Source organism: Panthera pardus, unplaced genomic scaffold (genome assembly GCF_024362965.1).
Source record: "Panthera pardus isolate Hobbes unplaced genomic scaffold, ASM2436296v1 HiC_scaffold_24, whole genome shotgun sequence".
NCBI lineage: Eukaryota > Metazoa > Chordata > Mammalia > Carnivora > Felidae > Panthera > Panthera pardus.
The window spans coordinates 7378041-7396490 of record NW_026526810.1 but is presented as its reverse complement, the minus strand read 5'-3'; positions in this window follow the sequence as shown (position 1 = coordinate 7396490).

Sequence of the window (18450 nt, the reverse complement as noted above, 5' to 3'; positions counted from 1 at the left end):
TTCGGTGGACCATCCTTTTTAGATGGGGTAAGCATACACCTGACACCAAAAGAATAAGAAAATAAATAAAAATCTTAGGAGGGGTTAAAAAAATGAGCAAAAAAAAAAAAATTTCAGATTTCACCAACCAGCAAATTTTTGTCTTCAATCAGTGTAAAAACGGAACACTGCCTATGTTTTAAATGTTGAAAAATGTCATGTGAGCCATTCACTGGCAGAAATAATTCATTTTTAATGGACATAATAATTTTTCTTGAGCAATATATATTTTATCAGCTGAGTGCGGGCCTTTATAATTATTATCACTATTCCCATATAATTAAAAGCCTTTATGTAGATATCATTAAATAATTATAGATGTGCAAAAGAAATGCTTACCATTTTCCAATCCATAAAATGACAATTGGAAAAAAGTATTCATTAATTTCTATTTACATTTCCAGCAATTAAATTAGTAACACTTGGAGCACAAATGAAGGTAGGTAAAAAAGCTTTCATAGGATATTTTATAATATCAAAGCTACAGTGACATCACAGGTGCCTTGGTGTTGACTTAAAAGATTACGCATCATTGTGACTCTGAAGGATACCAAAACTGACAGTAGTGTGTCTGTGTGTGTGTCATACATGTGTATGTCTCACATGTAGGAGAGACGTGTGTATTATAACACATATATGTATGTGTGTATATGTACATATATATGACTACAAGGTCTATATAGAAAAATGGATATGCATGTTGAATAAAACCAACATATATACATGCACACATATACATACAACAGCGAGGATGATGAGATTTTATAGATGGCAAACATTTTAGTTCCTTTGGGACTCGTTCTTGGTTTCCTTGACCAAAATCATAAAATTTCCTCAGGAGATTTTTGAAACAGTGAAGCATATCCAAATCCCAACTTAAGAAAGGGCACTCCTCCACTTTTCTTTTTCTTCCTTTTTTTCTTAATTTTTATTTGAGAGAGAGAAAGAGAAAGAGAGAGAGAGAGAGAGAAAGACAGAGCATGAGAGGGGAAGAGTGGCAGAGAGAGAGAGAGAAAGGGAGAGACTCTCAAGCAGGTTCCATGCTCAGTGCAGAGCCTGATACTGGGCTCAATCCCACAACCCTGGGATCACGACCTGAGCCGAAACCAAGAGTCGGATTCACCAACGGAGTCTCCCAGGCACCCCTCTCTTCCACTTTTCTTGAAGGAAGGTCATAGAGAACAAACTCTCTAGCCCTACTTCTCCCTCTCACAGTGTGGTCTCTGAGGTGGTGTTCTCTTCTAATCTCCGTCCATCAGTCAACAAGAACTCATGGAGTCCTGGCGGAGGGGGGGGTCATACTGTAAGATACTCGGCTGGTGTCTGTGGAAAACAGGCTGATGGTGGATGTGTGAAACAGGGGCTGTCTTCTTTTAATTTTAATTTTTTTTTTTTTAATTTTTGAGACAGAGAGAGACAGAGCATGAGCAGGGGAGGGGCAGAAAGAGAGGGAGATACAGAATCCGAAGCAGGCTCCAGGCTCCGAGCTGTCGGCACAGAGCGCAACGTGGGGCTCGAACTCACGGGCTGTGAGATCGTGACCCGAGCTGAAGGCGACGCTTAACCGAACTGAGCCACCCAGGCGCCCCGGGGCTGTCTTCTTAACGAATACATTAATCTAGTTGTAGAAACGTTATCTTTACATTTTAAAAATAGAATTGAAATGTAAGGGGGAATACGGAGTTATAGGCATCATGAAAACTAGTCACATCTTAAAGTTTGACCAAAAACTCTTATCAGGAAGGCAAAAGAGGAAGTTACAGCTGTATGGGGACTTGCTTTTATAGGTGTTTTACACACATTACTCTAATAAAATGTTATGCGCATTAAACATAGGCAAAATCGTAATGAAAAGAATGATACAAAATCAATATTCATTAACAGTTCTAATATTCTGTCACTGTTCACCCCGTGGGGCCATTTTCCCTACTCTCAAGACAACGGATACAGACAAAACATGATTTTCTGGTGCAGACTGTGGGCTAGGTCATTGTGTTCCACTTTATTGATGTGGTAGGCAAGGGTAGTTCATTCTGATGGAAGAGACAGGGACACAAAAAACATTTCCAGGGGCGCCTGGGTGGCTCAGTTGGTTAAGCTTCCAACTCTTGATTTAAGCTCAGGTCATGATCTCATGGCTTGTGAGTTCGAGCCCCACATCAGGCTCCGTGCCGATGGTGGGGAGCCTGCTTGGGATTCTCTCTCTCTCGCTCTCTCTCTCTGCCCCCCACCCCCACTCATGCTCATGCTTTCTCTCTCTTTCTCAAAAATAAATAAATAAACTTAAAAAAAATTCCAAATATCAGGGGTAAATCCCATCTCATACGATAACTGCAAGTTCTACCATTCCTTAGGCGATAATGGCTTTCCTTATCACAGATCGTTTCCATCACCTATACACCAATACATTTCCTCCCAAGATATTAGACCTCACTCTCTCCCACCTTCCTCCTAACCAACATTCCAGTCCCTTGTCTTCTATTTCTGCTCTTTCTTCCATTTGGAGAGTTTTTTTTTTTTTCCAACCTCATCAAAGATGCTAGATGTAGTCTCCTTCCTAAACTCCCAATTTATGGTCTGAAAATGTCAAATAACTTGCCCAAGCAGATCATGAAGAGCAGAGCGAGAGCTTAAGTTGCCTCTACCATTGGTGTTGTCTTCAGTTTAGGATCAATGTCATGATGATATGCAGAGTATTCATTCAACAGGCCACCTGGTCGAGGACAGACATTGTGCTGGGCTGTGAGGACACACTGGTAAATGAGATGGGTTAGGATCCTCTAGAATTGGAAGCCCATATTCTAAAGGGGAATGGTGTGAAATAAATAAGCATGCGAAGAAAGAACAAGGTAATGTCAGGCAGTGGTAAGAGTTTGGTAATTATAAAGGAAAAATCCCTGGGTGGTAATATAGATATTTGCAGGGAGGTGCGGCATATTATTTTGGGAGTCAGGAAGGTATCTCTGAGGATGGGATGGATGTTTGACCTGAAACCTGGGTTATGTGAAACAGCTGGTGTGAAAGCATGGGGACATTCCAAGCAGAGGTAGCAGCAGGTTCCGGGACCTTAAGGTGGAAGTAAAGTTGTTGTGTTTTAAAGAACACAGAAATGGGGCACCTGAGGGTGCCTGGGTGGCTTAGTTAGTTGAACGTCTGGCTCTTGATTTCGGCTCAAGTCATGATCCCCGGGTCATGGGATTGAGCCCTGCTTTGTGTTCAGTGTGGAGCCTGCTTGAGATTCTCTCTCTCTCTCTCTCTCTCTCTCAAATAAAAAAAAGAAAGAAATAGGGTGCCTGGGTGGCTCAGTCAGTTAAGCAACTGACTCTTGATCTCAGCTCAGGTCTTGATCTCAGGGTCATGAGTTCAAGCTCTACGTTGGGCTCCGTGATGGGTTTGGAGCCTATGAAAGAGAAAGGGAGGAAAGAAGGAAAGAAAGAAGGAAATAGAAACAATTGTGGAGCTGGGATCATAATGAAAAAGGGAGAGAGCAGCATGAGACAAGGTAGGCACCATGTAGGAACAGATAAACCAGGATAAAGTTTGGATTTCATGGTAAATGCATTAAGAAGTTGCGGGAGAGTTTTAAACCTGGGGAGTGGCATGGTCTTATCGACATTGCTTAAATAGAATGAGTTCTAGAATAATGGAAGTAGCACGAGATGCTGCTGGGAGGAGGCAAGAGATGAGAGTGCTTTGGACCAGGATTATAGCAATGGAGTCAGGAAGAAGTGGTGATGGAAACAGAGGATTCTTTGGTGGATCCAATGATGGCAGTGTGGGGAAAAAAAGAATCAAGAACACATGGGTTTGGGGCTAGAGTCGTATACTAAATCGGTATATGGAGTGTGCTGTCCCTGAATTAAGAGGAGCGAGAATGGAAGTCTGAGGTATGGAGGAACCATGAGATCTGATCTGACCACATTAAGTTTAAGGTACATATTTAAGATCTACGTAAAGGTGTCCAGTAGGCTGTTGAATTCATGAGTCTGGAGCTCCGTGGAGAGGCAAGTGCCAAGAGACAGAACTCTGGGAGCCAAGAACCGATGGTATTTAAAGCCAAGAATTGAAATAAGACTATCAAATACGAATGAAAATATACAGAGAAGACATGAGAGTCAAAGTTATTCCAACAATTACAGATGAAACAGGGGAAGAGGATCTAGAAGGGGGGGCTGAGGGGCACCTGGGTGGCTCAGTCGGTTAAGCATCCGACTTCAGTTCAGGTCATGATCTCGCGGTCCATGAGTTCGAGCCCCGCATCGGGCTCTGTGCTGACAGCTTGGAGCCTGGAACCTGTTTCAGATTCTGTGCCCCTTCCTCTCTCTTGCTCTGCCCCTCCCCCACTCACGCTCTGTCTCTCTGTCTCTGAGAAATGAATAAACCTTAAAAAAATTAAAAAAAAATAGAGTAGGGAGCTGAGAAGGAGTGGCCAGTCAGGTGTACTCTTGTACTTTTTAATAGAAGGCACCCAGTGGCCCCCAAATTATATTTGCTCAATCACTCAAACATCTATCTGAGCCCACACTGTGGCATAGCCCTAAGGCAGATTTGGGGATACAAAAATAACTAAGACTCAACCATCTATTGGCCCCAAAAGGTAAACATTTGCAGTGGACTTTAGTAACTGTCTTCTCTTTTTCTTCTTTAGACCCGCAATACCCCAACTAGTTGCCTGATGTCTCAGCAAAGACAACTCCCACGGGGGCATTGATGGCCTGGTCCTATGGTTCCGCTTTCCCAGTGTTTACCACGATGAGATTGCATTCAGCTGAAGCCGTGGGGGGTAAGTAACACGAAAAAGTTTAACAGACCATGAAGACACCGAATGTTCTTAGAGGGAGGAGGAAGGAAGGAAGGTGCAGCAGATCCGCTGGGTGGTGGGAAGGCCAAGGTGAGAGGGGAAAGGGACCAGGCAAGAGGGGTTGAAGTTGAGTCCAACTTGAAGTTTCTTCCCAGTTCCCTAAGAGAGCTTATAACTCCTTCCTGCTTCCTTGTCATTGTGTCCCCTTCTCCCCTCCCACCGCCCCCCACCCCCCACCCCAAGCTGCACTTAATGTCTGTCCTCCCCTCATGCCCTCCAGTAGGATTGGTTTGGGGGATTCACCGCTATTTGGGCGAATATGAGGAAAATTCACGTTAGCTGTGGGGCTACATCAGGTAGTCCCGCTACTGAATCTTCTTTCTTCAGGAAGAGTCTTTGAGGCTTCGCACAGTTACCGCATCTGCCTCATTTTGTGTTTTTAATGTCTGACACCTGTACATTGAATAAACCCTGGATGTATTTATATTCATCTACACGTCACTCATAAATTGTTTTCATCTCACTGCCTGACTTGGGAAGTTGTAAAAAACAGCCACACGCAGAGACATTTTTAATAATATATGTTTAGGTTGACGTTACCTTCTCTTTGACCAAACTCTCCTGTATTCGACATTAACGCCACTAAACATACCCAACCTTGTACGGTGTTTGTTATGCAGATAATAGAGATTCGCGAGTGGTTTCTAGAAGACTCTGTGTATAAAACAGGGTCGAAAACTCAACACGTCTCATGGGGCTAGACAAATAAATAAAAGCAGCTACCATTTTATTGCATCCCTACTATGTGCCGGGAACATCTCGAGGTTATTTACGTACATTGTTTCATTGAATCCCCCCAAAAGCAGTGAGTGAAGTTGAGCTGGTAAGCCAAACCCCAGAACGTGTACACATCTGAAGGAGAAGCCATGTCTCCGGCTACTGTTTCCGTGCGGAAAAGGGGTCCTGACTCGGCACATTATCTATCATTGTAATATACGGAATCGCTAGATTTAAAAATTGTTGGATATATATGCATATGTACACACATTACGCATAGAGTGGATAAGCATATTATTTTACAAATACACGTTATTGGGGCACCTGGGTGGCTCAGTCGGTTAAGCGTCCGACTTCGGCTCAGGTCATGATCTCGTGGTCCGTGAGTTCAAGCCCCCGCGTTGGGCTCTGTGCTGACGGCTCAGAGCCTGGAGCCTGTTTCGGATTCTGTGCCTCCCTCTCTCTCTGCCCCTTCCCTGCTCACGCTCTGTCTCTCTCTGTTTCAAAAATAAATAAACACTAAAAAAGAAAAGAATTTCCAAATACACATGTTATTTTATAACATATTTTGCATGTATGGTTTCGTGTATGTGTGCATTTTATTTTATACGTACACTTCATTTTATATATCCTGTCATACCATATCACACTCTGCCGAGGGCTGAACAAGGCACGTTTGTGGGCAGCTTCTGAGCTCAGTGGACAGCCTCTGGGGCATAAGGTATACAGTGTGCTCAGGGTTGGTAAGAATAGCCCAGATTTGGGGGAGCTGTCGTATGACGGGCCATCTGACTCTCCATTTCTCCTTGTTCCGTGAGGTCCTGGACTGACATAGGAGCCGGGGCTATACTGTCAGTGAAATCAGTCTCTGCTGGGCTTCATGGGTGGATCTCGAGGGTCTCTGGTGCTGTTAGGGGCTCAGTTAATGGTGTTAAAACTGAACCTGAAGGCTGGGCCTGCTCACAGAGAAATATCCACAAGCTTCGCTATCTAGGCATTTGTTCACGATAGGTATGAATGCTTGGCGGGTATGCAAACCGGTATCCTTAATGGGGACATTTTCAGTTTGATAGGGTTCAGTGTCATTCAGTAGCCTTTAAGAGGTGTTCTTCCAACTCCCAGAAGGCCGTGGGGGCGGGTGAGGACACATCCCTCTCCTTCCACCGGGCACCCCTCCGTGAGCCTCCCTGGCTGTTTAGTTTTGCTGTCTACTGAGCATCTGAAGAATATTTCCTTTGAAAAAGTGAATTCTTTGGCACTGAGAAAAGCGATCTGAAAACTTAAATCCTAACAACTCAAATCTGAAGCAACAATGATTCCGAATCTCAATTTCCTGCGAAAGTGGTGTTTTTCCTGCCCGTGAATAAATCCTGGAAAGATAGAAAGGGGCGAAGATTTGGGAGTCGCCACTTTTTTTTTTTTTGTTTTTTTTCTAGGCAGAGAACTATATGATCCAAACTTCTCAGCTGGAATTCTGGGATGGGAAGCCTCCCTCTAAACTACTCACACGATGCACATACTGTTTTCCTGGCAGGATGCTTTCGTGCCCATCTGCCTGGGAACGCCATGCCAACAGAAGGCGGCCTCGCAGGAGAGCCGGTAAGTGCTGGGGGTGAGGCCCGAGTCAGCTCTGGGATCCCTCTCCTGCAGCAGCCCCCTGAGTCAGAGCACGGGCTGATGACACGAGATCACATCTGTCCATACTGTAGACACAAGCACGATCCGCAAACATCCAGATCATGTGTCCCAGTGCCCAGGCCGTCTACCTTCCGGGAATCGGGAACCTGAATCCCGTATAGACCCTGCTGACTCGGAGGTGCCGGAGACCTCCCCGTCTACCTATGTCCTTTTGGAAAAAGAACAGCTGGTTTCCTTTTTTCTTCCCCACTTGCAATGTAGGGAAGCCATTTCCGCGGGGCCCCTAGCAAACCCCTTGACTTTGCAATTGCATCTTGGTGAATTATCAGGTGAGGTCAAGTGTCCTAAAGAGACACAAGCAGGTGCCTGAATCATTCTTTGACCTTCTTTGGTCCCTCCCGCCCCTACTTCCCTTTGTCCCTTCTTTTTCTTCCCCTTCCTTTCTGTTTACTTGTGTTGAGTTCATTTTATGGAAATCTGAGAGCCCATGACCTGAGTCAAATGCATGCGCCTCCTAAAGGAGGCAGCCGCAGCCACACAGACCTGCAGGGCGATTGGTTATTAACACTCTGTGAAGCTGGCGCGTGCGTGTGTATATCCACCCGCATGGCTGTGTAAAATACGTGCGTGCCAGCTCATATTCTCCCATAGCTCTTCAGAGCATATTCTGTGCCAAAGTGCAAGGACCTCTTTGGCTATCCGCTTCTGACTCCCTTAATTGAAAAGTACCCCCACTGCATTTATTAACTACACAGCGTGGCTTCATTGATGAATGTGGGGTTTCTTAGGCTTTTCCAAATATAGGAAAAGATTGTAGGGCTTCTACTGCTCCCTTCGGGAGTTCTCAAGAGCTGTGAGGATCCCAGCTTAGGGGCTGCTGTTACAAATGATGGTGTACTGGGCAAGAAACCCAGAGATCTGGACTCTGATGGATCCGCAGCCGAGAGCATGTTCCCGGCGACCCCCCCCCCCCCGGTCCACATGTGCAGACAAGCAGAAGAGCCCTGGAAAATCCTGAAAGAGATCCCCAAGGTGTGTAGGAGAGAACCCAAGGCCCGAAATTAGATCTTCTGCTTAGGAAGCATTCATGACCAGCAGTGCACATTTTCTGCCTAGCAGAGCTCTCGATGGTTAAGTGCCTTAAAAAAAAAAAAAAAATGACTACATCAAAGCCAAATCAGGGTGCGGGGCTGTGTTGTGGGTCTACGGTGCCTGTCAGTACTTAAGTATTTCTTCAAACGTGGTATCGAGTCCACGAGTCTCCTTAATGATTATTAAACCGAAGACATGTTGCATTCCAAAGATATTTTGGAAACAGTAGATTTGGATATTTACTGGTGGCTTCCATCATTTCAACAAACTTGTATTTAGGGAACAGCTGGTGTCTGCCAGCCTAAACTCTAAGACTGGTGTTTAGAGATGAGGCTGATAATTCTCTCACTCACTTACAAGATTACACAGAGGGGAAAGATTTCACCTGAGCGTGTCTCATGCCCGGAGCCAGGGCAATGCGCAAACTTGAAAGCATTTGTGATATGGATACCACACACCTAACGTACGGGGTCATTTTTGTCCCGGGCGGAAATAAACGACTATTGAGTGGATGAGTACGTGAAAAGAACCTGAGTGCAGATGGTGAGTTGGCGTGTACTTTAAGAATGACACTGGTGATATAGATCTTGCTGTAAATAACAAAATAACTCCAGTGGGAAAACATCTTCTAAAGGTAATGGTACATTCTTAACCAGCTGGATCACTTCCACCGGAATGAACGGAATGAGTCTCATAGGTCTTTCTCAAAACTCCGAATTCTAGGCTTCCACGTCGACCAAATGAAGCAAAATGTTAGAGCGGATACGGACAAGAGATAGTATCCTTGCGAGGAGTCCGTCGGCTTTTGCCTCAAGACACAGCGTTTCGTGTTCAATTCACATCTCGCAAAAGAGGTTCTAATTCTAATTCCTTAACCAGAAAGGATGAGCATAGGTTTATTGCCATCCTAGGTGGATCTAATATTCAAAGAAAGGTTTACGTGACGAGCAATTCATCCCTAATCCCATCCTGGATAGACATGAACCAGATGGGCAGCAAGCTGGTGACCCTTAGCCTTTGATGGTGTGAGGTCAGGTGGAGAGGGAGCGAGGGTGTGCCCCCCGGCTGCACTCCCCACGACAGCCCTGAGCATAAGCCCTATTGGCATAATTGCCATAGCACCGTATTCAAGGGTAGAGACGTACCACCCGGCTTTCAATCCTAATCATCTCTGTGTCATTGTAACCAGTTTCTCCATTTTCTCCGAATTTCGCTTTCTCTGTTCCCAGGTAGGCAATTAAACCTGCATTTCTCCGGGGATTAAATGAGATGATATGCGTCCAGTGTCTGACACAGAGAGAGAAACACGCCGATATTCTTCTTGTCATCTGTTTATTTTATTTGCTCATCTAGAGACCAAGTGAAAAGCTATTTGAGCACTTTACCAAAAAAAGTCCCTGCATGCACTCGAGGTATCACTGGTGATAGAATTACTTTTCCTTCTCACATTAAAATGTGTTCCAAACACCAATGAGAGGAGGGACAATCTATAAAGACGTGAAACTTTAAGTTATTATTTTTGGTATGTCTTGGGCCTGCGTAGTTTTTCCTCTGTTGTTTTTTTTTTTTTTTTTTTTTTTTTTTTTATGTTATGAGCATTAGGGAATTGGAAAAAGGATTAACAGCCTAAAAAAAATAGGCTTTATAAATCCACTTAGCTTGAGAATGACCTTCTGAGGCAACTGGCCTTTCCAAAATAAATTTGCAAACTGCATCCTTCTAAGAAATTGGAATTTGGCGGGGCAAAAGAATTTGGGCCATATCAGCCTGTCATTCCAAATCGAAAAATATTTAGTCTCACTTCAAGATAAATAGCAACAGTTGAACTTAAGGAACTCAGAAAAATAAACATACAACTACTTTGAAAACGTACAAATAACTCGTTGGTTTAAAAACTGTTATCAGAAACGTCTTCACTGCTAACGGGGTCTAGATGAAACTACGGCCATAGATAACGTTTGTTTCTTGCGTTGTAACTGTCCTGATGGGGGGCTGTCTGGTGTGGGGGCGTAGATGAAGCTTACCATTCACAGGCACTTGGGAGCCACGGATGGAGAGGCTCCAGCTGTCTGCCGACCAGAACCTGGCAGATCTTTGGCCAGTGCCTACTTGAGAGACAATCGGGAAGGCTTAGGGAGAAGGTAAGGTTTGAACTGAGTCTTACAGAATTGGTAGGACAGGATTATACTGTCCCCCTCCAGCAACAACACTTTTCCTTCCTTCCTCTTCTCCACTTTCTCCACAACAGCACGTGTTTAGAGGCATGAAGGTAGGCAACCGTGGATGATCATGGGGGACAGGCGGTCATAGGAAAAGGCAGTCTGGCCTCTGAAAGTTCTGACACGAGAGGGGTCCAGAAGCAGTGTGGAGGGAGAGCCTGAAGCTGATAATGATTTCATGAGGGGACCTTGTTTTCCTCAGGTTCCCTGATTAAGCATAGAGCTCTGCAGTGAGCCTTGAATTTAAATCTCTCCATTGCCACCTGTTACCTATGGCCCTGGAGCCGTGCGCATGCTGCTCTTGGACAGGCATCTTTTGCACTTGTAAAACAGGTATATAAAAACCGGATTGTTGTAAGGCTAGGTGATCTATTATTATAATAATTATTGTCATTTTGTAGTCTGTGGTAGGTCAATTACATTGCCCTAGTTGGTAGTATTATTTATGTACTGATATTTACTCTACATCTAGTCCCTTAAAGAACTTTGCTGAAAAGAAGGGGCGCCTGGGTGGCTCAGTGGGTGGAGCGTCCGACTTCGGCTCCGGTCATGATCTCGCGGTCCGTGAGTTCGAGCCCCGCGTCGGGCTCTGTGCTGACAGCTCAGAGCCTGGAGCCTGCTTCGGATTCTGTGTCTGCCTCTCTTTCTGCTCCACACCTCCCCACCCCCCACTCTCTCTCTCTCAAAAATGAATTTTTGAAAAACATTAAAAAAATAAAAAGTAAATAAAAGAACTTTGCTAAAACCACAGGTGCCACAGGCCCATGTCCTATGATACCCTATTAAATCTAGGACACTTTTTTCAAGTCAGAAGTAGATATATTTTTAAATCTCAGGAAGTTCACCTGGATGACTCAATCTGTTAAGCATCTGGCTCTTGATTTCGGCTCAGATCATGATCTCCTGGGTCGTGAGATCGAGCCCCTCATCAGGCTGTGCACTGTGCATGGAGCCTGCTTGGGATTTTTCTCTCCCTCTCCCTCTCCCTCTGCCCCTGACCTGCTTGTTCTCTCTCTCTCTCTCTCTCTCTCTCTGTCCCTCAAAAAAAAAAAAATCCCAGGAATCTCTATTACCAGAGTTTAACTGGATAATGACTTCAAGGAGTATCTGGGGTTATTTTGATTTACAGGAAATGGGTTGAAGAGAAGGCTTTTAAGGACATATTTCTTTTCAGTTTGATATAACTCTTCAGTACCCACTACCCAGGTTTTTCCATATTAAGATTTATTCTCTCAAAAACATTAATAAGTACAGAATTAAACCATAAGGTAATAATTTAAACGATTGCTATGAAAAGAGGGTTTGTGATAACGTTTTTTAAAATCCAAATTTCTAATAACTTCCTGCCGTTTTAAAACTCATAATACTTTTGAGTTATAATAATAAAACTGGGATTTTAGCTCTTACCACATGTAATGACATCTCGACTAGGAATCATAGTACACAAAACAAAAACTTTGAAAGCAGTCTGAGTGGCAAAAATTATGAAAAAAATGAAAATCTCCATCATGAAGCTGTTTTGGCATATTTTCTCCCACTGAGAACACAAGTATGAAAGAATTGACTGGATGTTTCTGATGTCATACGGACCATTAGCTAACTTAACAAAATACCTACTTGCCTTTGACCTATGGATATCTGGATCGAGCAAACAAAAGGTAATCTAAGATAAGAAGGGCAAGACAATACTTTATTGCCTTAATTTTCCTTTTTTAATATCTAAGGTTGTTGTTGTAGTCATTGTGGTTGTCACTTGCATTGACAAACAGAAGATTTTTCTGGTAACTGGTCCAGTTCCTGACTTCAATTGAAGCCACATTATTTAGTTAGTTATTTCTTTGAATCAATGGATTCCCCCAGTATATTTCCAGGAATTTGGTCTTTCTCTCTTTCTTACTTTTCTTCAAATGGTTTATATTGCCTTCTTGAATGCTTTAAAATTACTATATCATTTTCCAATTTCAATTATATTTACTTAAAAACATGTCATTTTTTCACCCTTAGAGTAGTGGGTGTGATTAGCAAGAAAATCTAAGTAAAAGAAAGCCTTGTAAATATTTTCGGACTTATCAACAACTGTATTGAAAAATATCCTCATTTAAAGTAAATTCATCTGGAAATGTGGATGTTACTTTGATAAACCCCTGGAACCCCCAAGTTATTTCTGAGCGGCTGTCAGAATAAGAGATTTGAAACTAAACTTAGTATAGTCTGCTCGTTTCATACTTCTCGTGAGAATTTTCTAATATATAATTTTTCTACATTTTGAGCTCTCAACATTGCTTTTGTGAGGCAAGAGATAAAATTTCATCTCTCTAGGGATGATGCTCAAAAGAGACCGCTCTAAACCCAAAGAGACTCTTTTTCTGGAAAATGTTACATTCTTCCACCATTAAATCCCAAATATTAGCCCACAGGAGGGCAATGAGCAAGTATATCATCTATAAAACTATGAACATTTAGACATTTTATGTTGTTAACTATTTACCGTCCTGTTGATGGAGAATGGGCCACACTCATTACATGCCTGATACCAGTCCAGCAATGACACTTGAAGTTCCAGAAGTATTATCAGAATTCCTTGAGTTTTTTCGAAACACAAGGAACTTTCTCAATTTGATAAATTTATCTATAAACACTTAAATAAAAAAAAATCATGTTCGGTGCTAAAATATCAGTAATGTTCTCTTCACAGTGTGGAATAAGACGATGAGTTCACTTATTACTGCCACTAGGTCCTCGACAGCGCATCATACAAATAAGTGAAATATGAACCCTATTATTGGAATGAAATCGTTATCATGATTACAGACAGTATAGTTGTTTTTTTAAATTTTTTTAATGTTTATTTATTTCTGAGACAGAGAGGGACAGAGCATGAGTGGAGGAGGGGCAGAGAGAGAGGGAGACACAGAATCCGAAGCAGGCTCCAGGCTCTGAGCCATCAGCACAGAGCCCGATGCGGGGCTCGAACTCACAAACCGTGAGATCATGACCCGAGACAAGGTCGGTCGCTCAACCGACTGAGCCACCCAGGCACCCCAGACAGTACAGTTTTTTTGATAGACCACGTAAATAATTGTGGGAATTTGACAGATACAAGGGCAATATTTAAATATCAATACGTGTCATTAATTGTGTCAGCAATGACCAACCAGGAAATGTAATCTTTCCAGGATTCCGTGTTCAATACCCACCAGGGGGCTGAGAATAAATCTAAGAAATGGACGATACGTGTGAACATTATTGTACAGTAGTGTTGAAAAGACACAAAAAAGACTTAAATCAATGGAGATCCGTGACACAGATGGGAAAATTTATTTTCCTAAAGAGATCAATTATCCCAAAACGAATCTAAAATGTTCATTAAAAATCTCAATATATATATTTTTTTAACCCAAGAAACAGTCAGTCCAAATGGAACTAGTTCACTCATCCAAAAGAGTCATGGCCCCCAAAGAGCTCAGATTTTGAACAGAGAGAATAACAAGCAGCACACAGCCAGTTAGAGATGGAATTCGTTTAAAGCTATCGTATTCAAAACAGTGTTCTGGTGGTACAGGCAGGTGGTAGAATAAAGATCCCTGAAACAACCCCCACACAGATATGGGGAGTATTAAGAGATGGTTTTACACACCAATCGGCAAAGAATGGGTTCTCTTGTGAAAGGAAACAGATATAGATATACCTACACAAAAATAAACTTCAGACGCTAAAAGCAGGAAGCAAAGCTTTAGGATCCTTAGACAAAAAAGGAAAGAGATTATATTTAAGGCCTCAGGAGAGGAAATCAGTTTTTAAACCATGAAAAGAGCACATCTTAACAAGATCATTGAATTTGGTTGGAGTGAAAACTCTTCTATGAAAACTCTTTCTTTGTTTACAGACATCCGCAAATATTTCTAAAATCCTACATTCTGAGAGTATAGATTTCAATACTCACAATTCCTATCAAGGATACGTTAAAAAAGTTTTCCAAGTTAATCAAAGAGAAATGGTCCATAGAAAAATGGGGAAAAGGATGTGAAAGGCAACCGTGAAAGAGGAAGCCTGAATTGACAAGAAACATTTGAAAAAGTCGCACCCCTTCTTCCTGTTTTGTGATGAGGGGCATGTAGATTAAAATGACAAAGACAGATTGTTTCAAACTCAATAGATGGGCAACAACAACAACAAAAAAGAAGGAATCCGATAGCACCAAATCGTGGAGAAAATGTGAGGAAAAGGCAAAGGGAGTTTTCATGTACTGCAGTAGGGGAGGTAAATTAGAGCAAATCACTGTGGAGAAGAGTTTCATAATAGGTAATGAAGCAGAAAAATCTCATTCACGGTGGCCAGCAATTGGACGTCCTGATGGATGACATTAAAGACAGCTTCACCCTGCACATCTTGGCTGATGACACTGAATAACTGGAAAAAGCTGGACGTACGTCAGCAGAGAAATTCATGAGCACGGTTTATTCCTACAAGGAATACTATACAGCAGTTAAAAATGAATGCTGTAGCTATCCCAGTAGTTCATTCATCTGCTCCATCCTCCATTTTTCTACCAATGGCCTCCTTCCACGGGGATTTGTAATGGCGGTTCCCCCCTCTCTGGAACATTCTTTCCCCCAGATGCCCTTATGACTGGTGGTTCCTGTGCTTTATCTGGTTTTCTGCTCTCATGTCGCCTCCTTGGAAAGATCTTATATGGATCCTCTCGTTGCCCTACAAAATAGAAGGTGCAGGGGGCACTGTGCTATGTTCACAACCATAACCCCTGTTCCCAGAAGGCCATCTGTCACTCGGGTGACAGTAGATAAGTATTTGTTGAAGCAATATGCAGATACCTGTATCCATTCATGTGTTTATGGGCCCCCTTCACATGATTTAAGTACTCCCTCACGTTCGTGTTTTTCGGTGGAAACAGACGGGGCACACCTTCCTTCCTACCGCAAGCCCTCTCCCAGAGCACCGGATGAGCAGGGGGCAGGGGGGAAGCATGTGACACCCTCCAACCTCCTCGTTCCCTTGCACACGGCTCTCCTGGGACCTTCCACGAGGCTGTGGACAGGTGTCCCATCCAGGAATAACAGTGTGTCCGGCTGGGGAGAGCTGGCTGTCTCCTTCTCTGAGGGGCTCTGTAGATGACATGAATGGAAGGGGTGAGTGAGAGAAAAAAAAAAACAAAACCCTGTGCTCAGATCCCGGCGAAGTCGTCTGCTTCTCCTTGAACTTTCTGCAATATCACCGATGCTGGAAATGATCCTTTAAAGCCACAGTCTAGCATCATGTTGACATCCTGAGGGTTGGAATCAGAGTCATTAAGTCTTTCAGACGACGAGGTAATGTTCAACCACTGCTCCTCTAGGAGGGATGTCATTTAGTGCACCGCAGGGTGTGGACGCGAGCCACAGCCTGGGAACCAGAAAGCCTTGGTACCTCTTCTCTGACCTGGGGTTCACCTTCTCTCTTCGCTGGGGTAAGCTGGGAGTGTGGTCTCTTCATTTTCTTAAGCTAAATAGCTAAATTCTCTTTGAATTGCTTGTGTTAGTGGAAAGAATACATACCCCGAAGTCAGGTGGACCCGGCCGGGTATGGGCTGTAGCCATATTACTTCCTAGTCATGTGACCTCGAGCCCACTGTTTATTTTCTCTACGATCTTCTTTCCCTTTTTTTCACCTAAGTAACGGGGTTACAAAACGTCTCCTCCCTCTGGGCTTTGGGGGTTGATGCAGCAAAATGCTAGATGCAAGGCACCATGCTGGTCCACCCTGGACAGGCAGAAAGCACAGTTTCTGGCCCAGCTTGTATCCTATGTCTGCGGACGTATTAATTCTCCTTAGTACAAATAACACATGGCTACGTTAAAATGAAAGTTCTGTCCCACAAGCCCGGAGCTGTGAGGATTTTGTTTTCCCCCAGTTGGCCGAGGGAGGTCGAGGGCCAAGAAAAGCAAGCGATGGTAATAACTGATACCACTCGTGTCTTCGTGGCGATCTCCTTGTAACCAGATAACTTCCCTCTAGCCGCATGCGTGACCTAGTCAGCGAAGAAGGAAGGATGAAATGAGATGGGGAGAAAGCCTGCCTCTTGATATTGAATATCCTTGCCTGGGAGAGTCTTACACAGAAATCTAAGGTGTAAGTCTTCAGGGGTGACTGGGCGGCTCAGTCGGTTAAGCTTTCACCTTTGGCTCAGGTCATGAACTCGCAGCTCACGAGTTCCAGCCCCGCGTCGGGCTCTGTGCTGACAGCTCAGAACCTGGAGCCTGCTTCCGATTCTGCGTCTCCCTCTCTCGCTCTGTGCCTCCCTTGCGCACATTCTGTCTCTCTCTCTGTCTCTCAGAAATGAGAAAAGGTTGGGGCGTCTGGGTGGTTCCATGGGTTGAGCGTCCGACTTCGGCCCAGGTCATGATCTCACCCCTAGTGGGTTCAAGCCTTGCATCGGGCTCTGTGCTCACAGCTCGGAGCCTGGAGCCTGCTTCCGATTCTGTGGCTTCCTCTCTCTCTGCCCCTCTCCCACTCATGCTCTGTCTCTTTCTCTCAAAAATAAATAAACATTAAAAAGTTAAAAAAAAATAAAAGATTAAAAAAATTAAAGCGTAAGTCTTCCTTTTGAGGGATTTCACCATAGCCAATATTGAGAATCATGCTGGTATGCCTCTATTAAACATCAACCAGTCTAGAAACCCCCTAATCCAAATGAAAGAAACCAGATGAAGATCTCTCCATTTTGACGAAGAGACCCACGATAATTAAAAATTAATTTCAAGTACAGAGAAGCAAGTCTCAACCCTATTCCCCATTTTTCAGATTCTCAGAATGAAAAAAAAAGGTCATTTTTCCTATATTCTTTTTTTTATTCTTTTTTAATTTTTTTCTTTCATTTTTGAGAAATCAGGAGTGGGTGAGGGGCAGAGAGGGGGACAGAGGATCTGAAGCGGGCTCTTCACTGGCAAGCAGTGAGCCCTACGCGGGGCTGGAACTCACGAATTACAAGATCATGACCTGAGTCGATGTCAGGGGCTCAACTAACTGAGCCACCCAGGTACCTCTTTTCCTATATTCTTAAGTTGGCTGGGTTCTCTCTGCACTCAGAAGTTCCTCTGCTTGCTGTCTTGCCAGCGACGTGGGGCTTCAGGTAGTCCCGTACCAGGGCTTGGTGTAGCGGGACCAGATTCGAGTCGTTGCCTTGCCACTTGAGAAATGTGTAACACCACCTTCCTTCACTCTGCCGTTTAGGAAACTGAGCCCCAGGGAAGCTAATGCTGTCCCTGCCAACATGGTGAGGGATTAAACCAGATCATTTCTGAAAAACATCTGGGATATAGGAGACATGAAATAAATAAGGTTTTCTCCATGTTCTGTTATCGTGCTCTACACTGCTCTTCTCCTCTCAGGAAGAGCTTGAGGAAGCCTGTTTCTTTGTTTTTAAATTTATTTATTTATTTGTGAGCGTGGGGAACGGGGCAGCGTGAGGGAGAGAGAGAAACCCAAGCAGGCTCCGTGCTGACAGTGCATAGCCCAATGTCGGGCTCGATCCCAGGAACCATGAGATCATGACCTCAGACAAAATCAAGAGTTGGATGCCTGACTGACTGAGCCACCCGGGCACAAACCCTTCTCCTCTATTTGTATTGAAGATGCCCAGTGATGTAACCAGCCTAATTCTGGTGCACTATACCAAGAATTGCGAATGCCCACGAACTGAGAGGTTTTAGCAACATGTTATCTTTTAAATATTCTTGACAGGTACCTGGATATAGCTGTAGCTTGGTAAATCGGTTGGTTAACTGGTTTAACGCCCCAATCTATATTCCTGGTTACTGCCTTCTCTTGTACTTTAGACTTTCAACTTGTTCTTTTCTATTTTCATCCCTTTAAAGGCAGAATGTCCTC